Genomic DNA, 18,753 nt, shown 5'->3' with positions numbered 1-18,753 from the left:
GGAGCTTTTATTATAACATTGGGTCGGGTTCAGGTGAATTCCAATTCATTTTTAGTGAAAGTTCAGCCTGACCCAACTCTGTTGCACCCCATCTATTTTAATTTTGATCCCAATAATAGGTTTGGGGCCTACAATCGGTTGTCACAATCTGAAACGAACAAGGGCATTAGCAAAAGTAGCAAAAGTTCGACAAGGATTCTCATTCTTTCCTTATTAAGCCCCTGTTCATGACAACCGATTGTGAGGGCCAAATCTATATTGGACGCAAATTTACGTTTATATTTGAGTCTAAGTATAGGTTTGGCCACCCCTCTTTACCATGCATGAGTCTCATATTTGGAAGGCAACACATTGGTGCCCCGTGCATAGACCTTCTCAAAGAGGGTTGATAGTTAGACTAAAGAAAGGTGTTAAGCACCAGTCCCTCCCGGTTAAAAAAACTGGTCACTGGTCTTTGATCTTTACAATGCCTCAAATTTATTGATTTTATATAATGGAGATAAAATTTTGGACTGTATACTCTGGCGATTGCAGGGTCATCGCTTTGTGCTGACCCGTCAATACCATCCAACTGGCCGTTAGGGCATTTATTAACTTAAAATAGCTTAGCAAAACTCTGCTATTTCAAACACCCGAGCAGTTCGATCCATCGAAACAGAGACAAGGAACACGCGATTGGCAGAGACAGTCAGGGACTCAATCGCTTCAGAATGCCCACAAAATGTTCCTACACACTTCTCAGAGAGGCTGTTCCACACTCGTACTTTAACCTCAGTGGAACGAGAAGCTACGTAATCATGGTTTTAAATTTCGGCCGAAACGTTTCGTTTCAGCCGAAATATTCGGTTTCAGCAGAAAACGAAACGAAATGCACATCGAGTCGGAAAAGTACAAAATTTTGCCCGAAATTTCGGTAAAATTTTGTTTGTCTAATTTTACAAGATTTCATCCAAAATTTCATGCCGAAACCGAAATGTTTCGGTTTCGCTGATAACCAAAACCGAGATTTAAAACCTTGTAATAAGAAGTACATATCCATACCAAGCATGTCACATGTGCATTTCCAAATAAAAAAATAAAATCAAGGTAAACAAGAAATTACTTAAAATAGTAAAAAAATACTCGCACTTCAAATTAGTTTTCTTTCCTCTTTTTCAGAGGTTTTTATTGCTCCCCTCACTCCCACCCTCTCAAGTCTCCCTCTTGAATCTCGCCCATCTCTCACAAGTTGCCCTACTAATAGTCGATGGAATATTTTTCATGAAACATGCCTAATTTAAAATGCAACTGAGGAACTTGTTACATACCCCATTATCACATACACAGCGTGGTGATGAATACTACAGATCCTAGATAATGAGCTTTTCATCTTTTGACCCAGTTGCCACCCAAGGGAAGCTGCAAGATGGATCAAAATCGTTAATACATTTGTAGGCCAAAGCTAGTTGTAAAGTATAAAATTCAAAACAAATTATATAGGGACTGGTGCTTGTGTTTGTTGTGGTGTTGTTATTAGGGGTCGTGCTTCATTACTCAGATGAGAGCTTGGCCGTGGTTTATCGTCTATCTAGACTGGTTAAGACTGTTCTTCAACCTTGAAGTCGAAGTTCAATTCCAGCTTACCAACAAAAAAAGGATGAGAACTTTGCCACGGTAAAAGGGAGTTAATGCCCAATCAATGATTACCGTGATCAATTCTTCGTTAATTCAGGTGAGCTGGTAGTGCAAAACTCAGACGGACGAGTCGATGACTAACACCATCAAAGCTGAAGCAAAAGAGTGTTATGGTTGGGGCTGTGGATTTTGTCCTCCAGATTTGAAGGCCATTTTATTGTAGTACGCAATTCTCAGACGCAGTTAGTTAGACGACTGAGAACAACAGCAGAACATGGGGCTTAGGTCTAGTCACTAATAAAATTGTTAACATTGAGAGATCGAAGATCTGTAAATATTAATATGCTTTAAGGGAGGCCAGAAGGTTAGCAGGGAAATTTTAGTTACAGTGAAATCTGTGCTCCCACCTGTACATCTTCTAATCTTTCTTTGTTTTCACATTTCACATTTCAACAACCAAGTATCCACTAAACTTATAGTAAGGAAATTAAAGATGAAAGATTAGATTCTTCAAATATCTTATTCAATTATACATACGTACATACACACAGAGAGAGAGAGAGGGGAGAGCGGTAGTTCAAATGAGTCCTTTCCAATTTCAAATATTCCAAAAACAATAAAATTGAAGATGGTTTATTAAAGATATTGGACGTACCTTAGTGAAAGACCAACACATTCAACGGAATCAGAGCGAGCTATTATAGAAGTAATCACCTAAAGAGAGAAGGGCTAGTTCATTCAGGAGCATATTTTTATTATAAAAAAAATCCATTTCAATGTCATACAATGGAAGTAAAATACATAAATTCTTACAAATCCAAGCACATCTACCCTCTAAAGATGGTATGAAATGCAATAAAATTGAACGAGGAATTTCGGATTTGCAGAACTTAGCAACATAGTCAGTAATAAGTAAAACAAGTAAAAGAATTAAACGAAAGCGCTACAAGAAAGTTGATAAACCAAAACAGAAGAAATTCAAACCAGTCACAAACATTAATCTGTATTTCTTTGTAACTAGAAAGGTAAAATGAGTTAATGATGTAGATTGTAGAGTACCATAACACATGTTCGACATTAGATTTTTTTTTTTCATTAGATCTTTAACAATATAGAATTAGAGGCACAGACAATAGATATGATAATGAGTGCATCAGGATGTGCATAAATTGCATTCACAGAAAATAAATAAAAGAAAAATGAGAAGTCAAAGGGAAAGAGAGATCAGACCTTCCCAGTTATTATATTCACTACGTGCAAAGATCCATCCTCTGAACTAGTGATTGTTAGAGTTGAATCAGAGGTTATAGTCAAGCATGCAAGTCCCTCGGTATGATAAGGATGGCCTATAAAAAGTAGAAATCAGTGGAATTCAGAAAGGACAAAAAACTCTAAAAAGGAAAAACAAATTTTCAATGATAGAGTCCTTCAGAGTGTAGGCAATGTAGTCTGCAACTTTACCTTATCTCCATTACAACTAGAATAAGTTAACAATATGACACATGTCTCTTCCATAATCAAGCTATAGCCAATAATACAGAAACCATGAGTACTTCTAGATCATATTAGTAAAATCAAGACATTGCATTGCGAAACCGTCACATTTTGGCTTCCTTGTGTCGTCATTCAGCACATAGGCCACGCCCAAGCAACTACATTTAGGAACTGCTAACTTGATGATTTGAACATCAATTAGTAATAGGGATTGGAGTTGCCCCTCTTAAGCATTTCTTTTATGCATTTCATTCAAGTATCGAAACATTAACACAGTGGATAGATATATAAATTGCCAGTACTAATCAATCCTCATGTAATACAATAATAGTCCATGTTATTAATCTAAGGTTCTTCCCAAGCCAACATGGTGTGATCCATAGAATAATTGTTTACGATATATGTATGTCTTTCTCCTTCCCTCCAAAGTAGTTTCGTGTGAATGTTTACCCAGCCTTTAGATGGCTTATATGACCTATTTTGACATTTTCTTAATCCTCTCATGGAAAAATGGCCATCACGAGATGCTTTAGTCTTCCATTGTCAAGAGGCAGAAGCTCATCCAAATGGTCCTTTGATTATCAAAAGAGATAATTGGTGAAGTATAAGGGTTGTAAATATCTATTGGAGATTATTTGAGGTAAATAATTTCTACTGCAAATTATCATGACTTATTTCAAAGGGGGGATATTATGAAGTTGTTTGAGCAATTACACAGAGGGGCTACCTTCATTTCTCTAATCCCCAAAAAGGAGGGGGCTAAGGAGATAAAAGAATTTACGCCCATTAGCCTCATGTTGGCATAAGGACAAAACAGCTGGTACTATTTGTAAAATTGATATGGAGAAGGCCTACGATCACGTGGATTGGATTTTTATGGATTATATCCTAGAAAGAATGCGATTTGGGCCCACTTGGAGGAGATGGATGAAAGGATGTATCTCGAATCCTTCTCTCTCGATGATCATTAATGGAAGCCTAAATAGATGTTCTCCCCACTTTTTGGGTTCCATATTCTCAATGATGCATCATCAGAGCCAGTACATATAAATTTTTCTTCAAGCAAGCACAAGGGAAAACAAAATAAGGATAAATCTATGTTGGGAACTATAAGCAACTTAAAACATGAAAACATCAACATTTCGACGAAAGAGTAGTGGCGTACCATCAGGGGTAAAATCACCACAAGTGACACTGCTGCCATGACCAGAAAACATATTAAGATAAGTATTTTTGTCAGCATTCCACATCTAAACAGTGGAATCTTTTGAACCAGCAAGACCCAAATGCCCTCTTGGGTGCCACCTCAGCCACTGAGTTCAAGAGAAAATTAAGATCAAATTACTTAGTAGAAGGACGTGAGATAATAAACCAACATCTTTTGCAAGGTTTCACCTCAATGCTCCTTCCAGGACCTTCAAGTACTCCCTTAAAACTACCAGCAGATGTGTCCCACACTTGAACAAGTCTATCCCAACTTCTAGTGGTAAGCAATTGACCATCAGAGCTAGATGCTAAAGCATTAATAGACTCCTTGTGGCCTATAGAGAAAAGGAACAAGTTGAACTTTTCCCCGACATAAATGGCTAGAATGAAACTAACCAAAGCAAATGCCATATTTCAAATCAAGATAGATATTCTCCAGAGAAGGCAATTTAAGTTGGTTTTGACTTCCAAAACCAACAATATGGTAAGATATTTACATATACACATGTTCTACATTAGTTGTTAATTACTTTTCCAATTCCTCTGTAAGGAAAATACCCACCATAAAATATAAATAACACAAAACACAAGGACTAGCCAAATTATGAAATGGTAAGATAGGTCAGAACAACCAACAATACCTTGTATCCTACTAACCATTGTAAGCACACCCCATCAAGCAAATCCCAAATGTATTTTTTTTTTTTGAAATGGTTCAATTTAAATAATGCCAGACAAAGCCTTTCTAGGTAATGGTAGTCAAAATAACTGAGTCTCAAATCAAAGATAATAAAAACATTTTGATCCTTGCAGCGCATCAACTTCTCGAAGAAAATGCTTAGCTGTAAGATCCAGACCAGAAGATCTTACACAACAATTCAAGTTCTGGTGGTTGATATATATCCATTATCCCTTAAATAGTCTTATGCATCAAATATGAACTTTTTGAATGCAAGTGATTGACAAGGCATGATAATCAAGCAAGCTTTGAGAAGATGAGAAGATAAGACGGAGAGAGGTGAGGAGATAAGGAGATGAAGCCATGCAATCTCAAATTCATCAAAATTGTTTCATTATGAAGATTCTCTCATGGAACATTAATGGATTGGGGGCCCTGGCAAAACGGGCCCAAATCAAAGACCTTGTTAGAAAAGTAAAACCAACTCTGATATGCATTTTGGAAACAAAACTAGAAGTAATAGATAGGTTTACCTTGAAGAGTCTTGGGGTTAGGGGGGATTGGAGTTTCTCGTATATGGGTTCCAATGGGGCCTCGGGGGGTATTCTTGTAGCATGGGATGAGCTGTGTTGGATAGGTGTGGAAGAATGGATAGGAAATCATTCACTTTTCGTTGTCCTCCAGCAGGTGGAGGATGCATCAAAGGTTGTTTTCACTGGGGTTTATGGGCCTTCCTTGAGGGTGGAAAAGAGAAGGCTTTGGGAGGAATTAAATGTGGTTCGGGACCCGTGGGTCTTTCCATGGTGCATAGGAGGAGACTTTAATGAGATTAGATTCGTAGGTGAAAGAAGCGGCTGTAGGAGAACAACAAGAAACATGGTAGCATTTGATGATTTCATTGCTAACCATGAGTTAGTTGATCTTCCGTTGGCTGGGGCTCGTTTTACTTGGAATAGAGGCGAGAGTCAGAGCAGGATTGATCCGTTTCTTATATGTCCCGGTTGGTCGAATCTGGTTCCTGATGTGTATCAAAGATCCCCGATTCACTCGGTGTCCGATCATTGCCCTATTCTTTTAGATCCTAGGCTTGAATCTTGGGGTCCTCCTCCGTTTAGATTTGAGATTGCATGGTTGCAAGCTCCTCGTATGGAGGAAAGGTTGGGGGAATGGTGGAGTTTTATTAAATCGGAAGGGCCTTCAGATGTGGTAATAGGTCGTAAGCTCAGATTTGTGAAGAAAAAGTTGCGGGAATGGGTAAAAGAGAAAAGAGCCTTCGATCAAAATCGTTTGAGATGGTTGGAGAGTAGGATAGGGGAAATAAATTTTCTTGAGGGTGAGGGGAATGGAAACAACAACTTGAAAGAGGAGTTGCGTAGAATTAAGGCAGAGCACAATGGTATACTACTGCATGAGGAAATATCCTGGAGACAAAAGTCGAGAGTTAAATGGCTAAAGGAGGGGGATAAGAACACGGCATATTTTCATGCCATGGCTAGTGTTAGGAGGAGGGGTAATAGGATTGAGTTCTTGGAGGCTGAGGGTGAAAAGATCACAGATCAAGATGAGATCACTTGGGTGATCTTGGAATTTTATAAGAAATTGTATTCGTCGGATGGTTCTTTAAGACCGACTCCGGAGGAGTTGGTTTTTAAGCGCCTAGACGAGGATCAATGTAGAGTTTTGGAGAAGCCTTTTGAGGAGGAGGAAATTGAGAGAGGGGTTTTCTCCTTGGGTAGAGATAAGGCTCCTGGGCCGGATGGTTTTTGTTTGGCATTCTTCCAAGCATGTTGGCCATATGTGAAGGAAGATATAGTAGGTTTCTTTAGGGAATTCCATCAGGGCATGGTGTAGACAAGGGTACTGAGGCTACTTTTATTACTCTAGTTCCAAAGGTTGTGGGGGCTTCCAAGGTTTCTGATTTTCGACCTATTAGTCTTGTGGGATGTTTTTATAAGATCTTAGCTAAGGTGTTAGCGGAGCGCCTTAAAAGAGTGCTCCCTATGATTATCTCTGATAGTCAATGTGCCTTTGTGGCCAAAAGACAAATTTTGGATTGTTCGCTCAGTGCGAATGAGGCTATTGATTATTATCGCAGGCTTGGGTTGAAAGGGATCTTGTGTAGATTGGACATGGAAAAAGCATATGATAGGGTAGAGTGGGAGTGTTTAGATATGTTACTCGATATAATGGGGTTTGGGAGAAGATGGCGCCAATGGATTAGGATGTGCTTATCCTCGATGTGGTTCTCGGTTCTGATCAATGGGTCTCCCAAAGGTTTTTTCAAATCCTCCCGGGATCTTAGGCAAGGGGATCCGTTATCCCCTTTCTTGTTTGTAATTATGGCAGAAATTCTTAGTAGATTGCTGGCTAAAGGTAGCAGTCTGGAGATGTTTAAGGGTTTTAAAATTGGGGTTGATAATGTAGAGGTATCTCACTTACAATTTGCGGACGACACCCTTTTATTTTGTGAACCTCATAAGGATCAAGTGCTCAATTTGAAAGCTACTTTAAGATGTTACGAACTTATCTCTGGTCAAAGATCAAATTTTCACAAGTCTAAAATGTATGCCCTAAATATTCCCTCGGCTGAGGCTTTAGAGATGACCGGAATTTTAAGGTGTGATCTTGATTACCTTCCCGCTTCTTATCTTGATTTACCTTTAGGAGTTAGTAAACCTGATAAAACTGTTTGGGAACCGATAATTGAGAAGATTGGGAGAAGGTTGGATACTTGGAAGAGAAATATTGTGTCTAGGGGAGGTAGGTTGGTATTGATTAAGGCTGTATTGGCCAATTTGCCTATATATTTTATGTCTCTTTTTATGTGCCCGATTAGTGTTGCCTTGCGTATTGAAAAGATCCAGCGTAGATTTTTGTGGGGTGGAAATGAGGAGAAGAAAGGCATCTCTTTGGTGAACTGGAGCGATGTATGTGTACCTATAAAGTTTGAAGGTTTGGGAATTATGAGGTTTAGGGAGTTTAACCATGCCTTATTGGGAAAATGGTTGTGAAGATTTGGGGAAGAGCAGTCTAATTTATGGGCTAAGGTGATTTGTAGTAAGTATGGTTGTATTCCGGGTGGGTGGGAATCAAAGGACGAATATAAGAAAAAGGGGTTGACTGCGTGGAGAGATATCTTAAAATTAGCTTGCTCCTTTAATCTAAAGGTGAGGTTCAGGGTCTATGGTGGTGATAGAATTAAGTTTTGGAGTGATGTGTGGTGTGAAGAGGAGCAGTTAAGGATCTTGTTCCCTAGGCTGTATCGGGTGGCTGTTAACAAAGAAGCCTTCGTTTGTGAATGTTTTGATCGTAGTGGTGGTAAGTTGATATGGTGTCCTGCCTTTAGAAGAATCCTTTTTGAGTGGGAAAGTGAGGATGAATCTCGGTTGCGGCGGCTCCTTAATAAGTGCTATGTAAAACGTGGGGTCAAGACAAAAGAATATGGACAGTGGAATCATCCGGCATTTTCTCTGTCAAATCTTTTTATAATGGTTTGATGCCTCCTTCTGTTCCTGCATTTTCTGCAAAGGTATGGAATTTTCATTGCCCACGTCGGATTAGTATCTTCGGTTGGGTCGTTTGTCGTTAAAGGATACAAACCATTAACTTCTTGAGAAATCGTGGGTTGTTGCTAATTGATCACTGCTCTCTTTGTCTTAATGATGGGGAATCTGTGGATCATTTGTTCATGCACTGTTCTTTCACCAGGATCATATGGAGATGTATCTTTCTGAGGTTTGGAATCACTTGGGTCTTCCCTAGAACTATTCAGAATCTTTTGAGTATGTGGGGGTTTATGCCATGGAAAAAGAGAGGGAAATTATTGTGGAATGCGTGTTTGCTAGCTACGTGGTGGGTGGTTTGGAAGGAAAGAAACTCTAGGGTGTTTGAGGGTTTGGCCAAATCACCTTATTATTTGTACATGCGGATTATAGCATTGGTCATATCATGGGTTAGATGTCTTCCATCCTTTCTTTTTGTATCGGCCTTTGATCTTTGGGAACATTGGAGGGAAGTGTGCTTTAATACTAAGAGGAAAATTAGCATAGTCCAAAGATGGGAGCCTCTAATGCTAGGAATGTTGAAAATCAACTTTGATGGTGCTTGTTTTGGAAACCCGGGTCCAGCGGGGGTGGGCGGTCTTTGCCGTGATGAGTTTGGTGAGATTCTTTGGGCTTTTCTGGTCCTATTAGTGTGTGTGATTCTTCTGAGGCGGAAGTTAAAGCTGCCTATTTTGGGATTAAGAAGTTGAGTAGAGAAGTATTAGACCATATCATTGTTGAAGGGGATTCATTGAATGTCATTCGGTGGTTGAAGGGTGGTGTAGCTCCTCCTTGGAAATTTTTTGGCGTTATTTGATGAAATTGAGGATTTTGTTGCAGGTTCAGCTATTGTCTTTAATCACGTATGGAGGTCGGCAAACGAAAAGGCGGATGGGTTAGCCAAGCAAGGAGTTGGGAGAGAGAGTATTCTCTGGTTCGATCATCTTCTCCCGTAATATAATCTTGTTATTTTTATTGTATCTTTTCTTCTTCTTTTCTGTTTCTTCTTTCTTGTTTTTGTTCTCTGGGTTGCCCCTTCTTGGGTGCTCCCTTGTCATTTTTTCTTTTTTGCAAATCGCTATTTCAAAAAAAAAGTGATAGATGGGAAAGCAAAGAGTCTGTGTAGTTTTCCCAAAACACATGAACCCCTTTCACTTTCTATATCACGCAAAAAATGGGAGGGCGGAGGGGGTAGGGGGAGGGGAACCCAGAGTTGCAAAACCCAAAGTGGGCCCCCTTCTAATGTTAAGCGACTTAAACCCATTATACAAAACAAAGAAAATAAAAAAGCCGTCAACATGCCTACATACATGAAACTAGGCTCCGCCGATAAACAATATTATTCAATAAGCATAATGTGCAGAGTTAGAGGCTCCCTTTTGAACGATATAATAACAAAACCAACATAACTCGTTTCAGAATTTCAAAGCAACCAACTGCAAGAAGTAAATAGAACAGATGTGTGCTAAATGACACATAGTAAACAATTAATCCAACATACCAATATGCATTCATGCAACCTTAAGATAGTATTCACAGTATTTGGATAAAATGTAAAGTATAAGTGCAAAACTTACCAGAATGACCGGTGAATGTGTACAGAATCCTCATGTTTTTCTACAACCACGAGATTATCAACAATTAGTAACGGATATTTCTACAAAATCCGAGATCTGGACTGTGATGCTCATCAAGTGGAATAAAACAATCCAAAATACTTAAAAATTCAATATAGCATAAAATCAGTCATAATAAGCATATACAAATTATAAAATTTGCATGCATATTATTGACGTAAATTAGTATAGAAGAAAATTTGAAGCAAATAATGGCTTCAAAAACGGAAGTTTAGCACACAAAAAAAATATCAAGAAATTAAATTTTCAAATCAATGATGGAACTAACCTACATCACCATATGAACTGACGCCATCACCCACATTTGGTAGATCTGCATTTGGCATTTTAAAAAATATGAATTGGGATTTTAAAAAATATGAATAACAGAGAAAAAATCCCACACAGTGGCCAATTATGATTGCAACAAAGCAACCATTGCAGAGCAACCGGTGAGTGTATTTAAAACGATTCTCTCTATGATATGATCTCCCCTACTGAATATTAAACATGCGTAGCACATCTTTGCGTGCAGATATGATCGTGGGGTATTTTTGATGAAGTATATGGAGTGCCTACAGATGGACTGTGACTTTTCATTCACGGCCAACAACATACCCCTTATAAGACGCACCTTATGCAATCAATTTTTGGCCGGGGCCTATGGAAAATGTAGGGTACATATAGGATGATTAATGTACATGCATATTTCTACCATTGATCATTCATCGTACATTGTCATTCGTAGTCAATATTTTGCTATCACATGAAAGGGAGTTCACTAACCGGTACCAATTCTTACCCGAGCAAGTGAAGAGTTGATATAATGAAAAGAAGAAAAATGACGCCGGCGCTTTTGTAATGACGCCGGTGCTATTGTAATAACTCTGGCGTTTTTTTAAAAATGCAGGCGCTATTTAAAAACGCCGGCGTCATTACATAACGCCGGCATCATTTAAACACGCAAGCGTATTCCAAGAGGGTTAAGACCATGGTCACCGCATGAATTTACCCACACACATTCTGATTTAATTCACCGATTACAATACTAACACTCATGAAATTTACCCAAATATTTTCTACAATCGTAACACTCATGGAATAAATGGAATAATTTACCACACAGACATCTCTATCGTCATACCAACACACATAGAATAACAGTCACGTACCCAAAAAGTTAATATTTATATGGATTCAAAATTCAAACAAACAAAACTTCATATTTATAAAAAAGTTCATATACAATCTAAAACTCCTCCACCTTGGGACAAACCTGGAAGCCATCCTCAAGGGTGGCGACCCTGGTCATCGCAGGAAGGGGAGGGGGACGAGGGCGACGACGAGGGGGAGGGGGATTTTCACTGGGATCCTCGATGATATGTCTCAACGAGGGTGTCCTCTTCGCCACCGGCGGTCCAATGTACTGCCGGAGGTATTTACTGTCTGATAAAGAGTCCACATCAACTAAAGAGAATCCTGGCAGAAAGGAGAGGTCGTGATTTCTCTCGGATGGTTCTCCAGCCATTGTTCAGAGAAGGGAGTTGCAGTAGTTGCAGACGGTTCGAGTGGGATGGGAGAGAAGAACCCAACTTACATTTATTTTATAATAAGTTGGCGACGGTTCGGGCTTACCGCCTCCTGGAACGGTGCATCATAATGATGGTGCCCTTTCCAAGCAAGTCAATAATTCTAGATAGGTATGCCACCGGTACAAAATATTTACACCAGTGTTACGCTATGTGGCCGCCATAAATAATATCCGTTGGTGCACTGCACGAGGATTCTTTTGGTTCGTTTGATTGTGAATTGAACTGATAGAACGGTGGCGCCTTTTTTGACAGCTGGTTTAGTTTGCATTTCAAATTTTCCTTTGAACCCAGACTCACTTGGGTTCGTTGAAATCTTGGCCGTCCCCAATATGCATTTCTGGTCGGATACACGACACTTGGACATCGAATTGGAACGGTGGCGTCTTTTAGTGTTATCCACCATTTTATTCATTCGAACTCTTTCATATCATCTCTACCGTATATTCCGGTGGCGTACCATTTATTAAATTTACCCAGATTATCAATATCTTCTGATATCTATCCACTTGTAATCCAGGTATTGAATATGGATTGGTTTTTTATCCATTAATTAGTCAGTGAATAATCATGGACATTTTGTATCGGATGCTTCATTTGTGATGTAACCACAAGTTCATATCAGATGGATTAGGCCTAGACAACATGAACATAACAATTTAACATTTGTATTGATTAATCAATCATATATAGTTGGGCTTAATTACATAGTTGGGCTTCAAGGCCAAATTCTATGAAACAAAAAAAAGTAAACAGAAAATAGTTGGTTGATAGTGTAGCGACTGAGACTCCTATACAACTGGCAAAAATGTGTTTCCGGATCCTTAGGGAAGAGTTGCAGAGAATGACTTCTCGCCTCCTTGACAACGAGATCAGAATCCTTAGGGAAGAGTTACAGAGAAGGACTTCTCGCCTCCTCGATAACGAGATCCGGGTGAAGGAAATCACTCGGCAAGGTGTGCCTCGGGAGGAACCTCCGCACGTCCACTTTTAAAGCCTCAAAGATCGAGGTCTTGCACCATTGTTGAGAGAAGAGAGTTGGGGACGGTTCGAATGGGAAGGGAGAGAAAAACCCAGGCACAAATAAATATACTTAAGGTGACGGTTCGGTTTGACCGCCTCCTAGAACGGCGCCTCATAGTGATGGCGCCCTTTCCAATAGGTACGCCACCAGTACAAAATATGTACGCTACCGGTTCGCTATGAAGGACAATACAAATAGTTATAACATAGGTACGCCATAAACTGTGTGCCACCGAAAATGAATAGTATACGCAACCGGTATAATGTAGATATGCCACCAGCACAATACAGATACAAGAAGAAGGAATCTGCAAACAGAATAGACCAATAAACGAGGATGATTGACATCATTTCAGAAGGACCAACTTCCAAGAAGTCCAATTTGGTCCTGATGGTGTCAGAAGGGTATTAGGGTCTTTTTCTCACCCGAGTTCGAAGTTTAGCCCGTTTTTTGTTCTTGTTTTAAAAGGTGCCTGTAATTCGTAATTTCACTAATCATCGGCCCACATTCCGTACTTTTCTCTTGTAGAGAAATCCTCTCGAAGATCGTGGGCAATTTCTAATGTCTCCAACCTAACAAAAGGCCCCACCCACCTGCCAAATTTAGTTCCCACCAACCTTCAGGTCCGATTTCTCGTGCTGGAGTTCAAGGGCCAAAAATGTAAGAAAAGAGAGGAAAAGAGTAAAAAGGGGGTCTATAAATAGCCGCCCTCTTTACTTCCCACATGTCCAAGCCCTAGCCCAAATTGCCACATCTCATGGGCTCTTGCATTTGGGACGTTTTCTGAATCTAAAAAAAATCTCCAAACCCTTATTCTTCTCTCCTTGTTTCTTCTTCCCCTTTCTTGCAAGACAAGAAATAATAGAAAAGAGGAAGAGAGAAAGATGGGGAAATATGTGGAGATGTTGGATTTGGGTGTGAGGATCGTGGCTCGATTCCATTCTCACTGCCCTCAAACTGCTCGTATGTATTACAAACCCCCACACAGCGAAGAACACGCCGACGGTGGCCGGAACGGAGATGGTGGCCGGAACTCCGGCGTGGATTCTAATGTTGATGGTGTTGCTCATATGTGGGGTTTCAATCCTAAGAGTGGTTTTGGGGGAGATACTACGGAAGAAATGCTTCTTTGTTATGTTGTGTAAGCGAAAAAATTTATTGATAAAAGGCCATTTTGTGTTCTTTCTCTTCATTTTCTTTTGGGTATTGCCAAATGGATTGATTGCATATATCTATTTTATTTATTCAATAGGAAATTTTTCATTCTTAGGATTTCTTTTTGGAGATGAGGTGGGGAGCTATAGATGCTATGGATGGATTCCTCTGTTTTTTTTGGTAAGGCTCGTTCACTTGTTTTTCCGGGAAAGGAAAATAAAATGTTTCCTGGAAATCGGAGGAAAAGGTTTCCAGGAAACTGCTTGCCCTTCTTCCATCCAAGGAGATGGGGCCGCTTATACTCACATTTTTCTTTTTCGTCTTTTTTTATTTATTTTTTTCTATTTTTTTTTCTTCTATTTTGGGTTTCTTCCTTCTTCCTCACTTCCATCCAAGGAGAGCATGGAAATTTAGGATTTTTTTTTTATTTTTTTTTTCGGGAAATGTTATTAGCACTACTCTATTCTGGTAAGGGCACTCCTCACTTTATTAAAAGTACCTACACCATAGGATGATCCAAACTGCCTATTAGAGGGGGCCACAGCCTAAATAGGTTGTGCCCCAAATATTATTTTCATAGGTTGATCCTAGCCCTCCGATCTATAGACGGTTAGGGTCAACCCTCTAACATTCATATCGGAGGGTTAGCATCAAACTATGTAAATGATTTTTGGGGCACAACCTATTTAGGCTGTGGCCCATCTAATGGACGGTTTGGATCATCATATGGTGCGGGCCATACCGTACTTCTAATAAAGTGAGAGTGCCCTCATCAAAATATACAGTAGTGCTGATAACATTTCCCTTTTTTTGCCCTTTTTTTAATGTAATTTGATATTTTGTTTTTGGAGCTTTTTCCATTCAGGGTAGAAACATGTGGGGGTAGGAAAAGAGTTGAGGGAGGTGCATTGGAAATAAGGCTTTATTTAATATTAGCAAAGTAGACCGGAAAATTCAAGGTAGAAACATGTGAACATGAGTTTCACGCCAGATTCTTGGTCTTTATTTCTGTATTCAATTTTAGTGAACGTATATTCGCACCATTTGCACCAACTAACCTTGTCTTTTATTACCTAACTCGCTGTCACTCGGCAGAGGCTTATTACAATTCCCGAGAGGAAAGGACAAGGTGGTTTAGTGCAAGTATCAAAACATGGTAGTGCTAATATCAAGTTTATTTAGGCTACCAATGTCGCGGTGCCTAGATTTGATAACGAATGGAAATCACCTTGTCTTTTGTAATTTAACCAGCTGTCAAAAGCTATTTCACTGAAAGGCTAAGGAATAGTTCTGTTCATTATCAAAGCAAAGTAGTGCCGATATCAAAAGATTTTATATGGTGCTGTCGTTTATCTATTTAATACTTAGTTTTGCTGCTCTTGCCTTCTGTGCGATCGTCCCTTGCAAATCACCATAAATAAAGGATTTACTAGGGTCCTTCCAAAAGGCACTCCAGGCATTACGCGGGACGTCTGTTGCAAAAGAGCAGCCACCTCATAAATAATGACAAAATCTGTTTGAAAATGAGCCTATGTGGCTGCTCTCGCTTGCAACATAGTGAAATGCCTTTTGCGATGGATCCTAGCAAATCCCATAAATAAAAGGTATCGATGCTGGCAACACTATGCTTTGATAATAGAAGGAACTATTCCTTGACCTTTAACTGAGAGCTTTCAGAGACTTATAATAGCTTTTGACAGCTGGTTAAGGCCTTGTTCTTTTAAGATTATAGCAACCGACAATTATTGGACCCAAAGGGCACGTCTGGCTGCCAAGGAAAGTTTTCCTGACAAATCGCCATCTCCAAGTGTAAATTGGAGAGAAATAAGGAAACAAAATCTCGGAGACGACATCTCCAATGAAGAGAAGTTGCGAAAAATCCGGTAAGAGAAACCTCTACTCAAAACCGAATCAATCATGTCCTGGCTTTTTAGCAACTTCTCTTCACTGGAGCGTTGTTTCGGGGATTCTGTTTCCTAATTTCTCTGCAAGTTACACTTCGAGATGGCGATTTGTCAGGAAAAACTTTCCTTGGCAGCCAGAGATGCCCAAAATGACATTTAAATTTGAGACCAATAATCAGTTTAGCACTCACAATCGGTTGTAATAATCTTAAATGAACGGGCCCTAAATTTTAAAAGACAAGGTGAGTTCTGTTTGTTATTATTTATAAGGTGTTTCCATAGTTTTACTAACTCATCTTGTCTTTTATTATCTGCAACCGGTTGTGAGGCCTAATCTATTATTTGACTCAAAGTTAATTTTGAGTCCAATAAAAAGTTTTGGACACAATTGATTGTCATTATCTAAAATGAACAGCCCTTAATTTTCCAGTAATCAGTTTGGAGCGGAGCCCATAATCGGTTTTGACAATCTAAAACGAGCAGGGCCTTTAACAGCTCTAAGGTTATTCCAATTCCCAAGTGGCTCTCAGTTGTCGTTTAAAAAAGAAAAGACAAGCTGAGTTTGTGCAATTATTAAAACATGAGAGTGCCAATATCAGCAACCTTAAAAGAGATTATAAGAAGGATGATATTGAATGCGTGGGTCCCACCACGAGATCAATTGTACGAGGCATCGAAGATTGCATGGTGCTGCCACCGCCACATGGAGTCACACTTCTCCTTATGACGAGTGATTTCAAAAGTGCCTTGTTTCGGTGAAAAAAAGAACGGAAAAAATGATACGACCACCCCTACACCATGGACTCCGCAATAAGGAAATCGAAAATGATACGACCACCCCTTTCATCATACACTCACCTGGCAAAAAAGTGACCCGGACCCATGGGTCCACCAGGCCCACCCGTAATTTACAGGTCCGGATCACTAAATTAGTGACCCGTTAAAATTTCAAAACTTGGCCAGGCCAGGTGGACCCGCAGGTCCTGGTAAAAAGCCAAATGGTGGAGATTTTATAGGGAAGTGATATACCACCCCCTTTTGATTACTAGGGACAGCCAACAACAGTGTATCAATCACTAAAAGGGGCTGATGTACTTGATGTCAGAAGAATTCAATGGGCCTGTTCCTACGTACACTGGTACTAGGTGTCTTAAGTAAAGAAAAAGGGTGAATTTATCATTTCCCAATTTTATACGGTGCAAACCCTTATAGTCCCGTATTTTTCAGAAAATACTCTACGGACCACAACATAGGATGATCTAAACCGTCCATGTGATGGAACACAACTTAAGTAGGTTGTGTCCCAAAAATCATTTCCATAGGATAATCCTAGCCCTCCGATCTATAGAGTTTCCATAAATAATAATATGCAATTCCTCCATAGATCAAAGGGCTAGGATCATCCAATGGAAATGATTTTTTGGGCACAAGCTATTTACGTTATGGCCCATCATATGGACGGTTTGGATCATCCTATTATAGTGTGGGGAAAAAAACCGGGTGATCCACGGGCTAGGATCATCCCAAGGGTCCGGGTTCACCAAATTGTGACCCGTAAAATTTCGAGTTGTTTAAGACCCAGCCCATGCCACCCGGACTCGTTTGAGCTGGGTGAAACTTGGCCCGGCCTACCTATTTGCCAGGTCTACTAGTCCACAGTAAGGTGAATCATGTTCTGGTCACCTATTCAGAAAAAGCGGTAAGGTGAATCATGTTCTGGTCACCTATTCAGAAAAACCGGTAAGGTGAATCATGTTCTGGCCACCTATTCAGAAAAAGCAGTGGCTGAGATTGACCGGCGCCTTCTAGCACACCTCTTAAAACATAGGGAGTTTTGGCTTTCACCTATTCAGAAAAAGCAGTGGCTGAGATTGACCGGCGCCTTCTAGCACACCTCTTAAAACCTTCTAGCACACCTCTTAAAACATAGGGAGTTTTGGCTTGAAAGTCTTAATTTAGAAAATATTTTTTCAAGAGGTTTGAAAATACAAGATGGGCAAAAAGGATTTCTAAGAAATTCAAAAAATTATGATCTTTTTTGCCTAGGAGTTTCTAGCCAATGTAAAAATAAGAGATGGATTAGTTACACATATTCTTGCTAATCAAGACCGTTGATCTAATATGCCATCAGGAAGCAACCCAATAGGACTGTCGGATGCTGAACCAATGTGTCTAAGTCCGAACCTGAAAGGAGATCTCATTTCCTTGCAATCCAAATGGCGCCTAAATGTACTCCTTTTTCATCGTGTTTGATGGGCAATAGATTGGATTTATGATGACCAGCGATGTCCATGGAAAAGATTACTGTGCACATGGAAAATGAGTCCTTTTGTACTATGATATTTTCCAAATAAAAACAAGGGAATTGCTAGGCATTTCCCCGGAAACTCATCCGCGGCTCACTTTTGTACTAGAGAAAATCTGCTAAAAAGTGAGCCTGGCTGTTCTCTCCTGCAAAAGTAGTGGAATATGATGTCAAACGAGAGGAGACAAGCATTTTGATTTGTCTAGAATTACCTCGAAAAATAGTGAAGCAGTGTTTGGTTGCATGGCATATCCTCGGAAAGTAAGAGAATAAGTAGGGGTGTCATTACCAATATAGAGATAGAGGGATATAGGGAAGAGAGAAAAAGATAGCATCATTCCCTAGAAAATTCAACCAAAATTCTCTAGTTTTGAATTTGCTTTTAGAGGGGACATGGAATCCACATCATCACACAAGTAATTATTACACGGAAGACATCTAAGGGAGTCAAATACTATTCTGACAACCAAACGTGGAATGGCATTCCAAATCCATAACAAATTCCGACGGCCGAGCTTCTGTGCAACCAAAATCCCAAAAAACTTCTTATTTGCTAGCCGCCATTTTGTGCCCGGCTTTTGCATGTGATGACAGCCATGTCTATGAATTAAATGAGTACAACTCA

The 18,753-nt window shown here is 39.7% G+C and overlaps 1 pseudogene; it reads right to left on the bottom strand.

Annotated features, from left to right (window-relative positions):
- Nucleotides 1-605: 605 nt before the first annotated feature.
- On the bottom strand, nucleotides 606-4,725 carry LOC143889591 (uncharacterized; annotated as a pseudogene).
- Nucleotides 4,726-18,753: the final 14,028 nt, after the last annotated feature.

This window comes from Tasmannia lanceolata, unplaced genomic scaffold (assembly GCF_043159265.1).
Source record: "Tasmannia lanceolata isolate RefF3 unplaced genomic scaffold, GAP_Taslan_0.1 ptg000002l, whole genome shotgun sequence".
Lineage (NCBI taxonomy): Eukaryota > Viridiplantae > Streptophyta > Magnoliopsida > Canellales > Winteraceae > Tasmannia > Tasmannia lanceolata.
The sequence above is the reverse complement of the archived record's forward strand: the minus strand, read 5'-3'. Positions and strand labels throughout refer to the sequence as shown.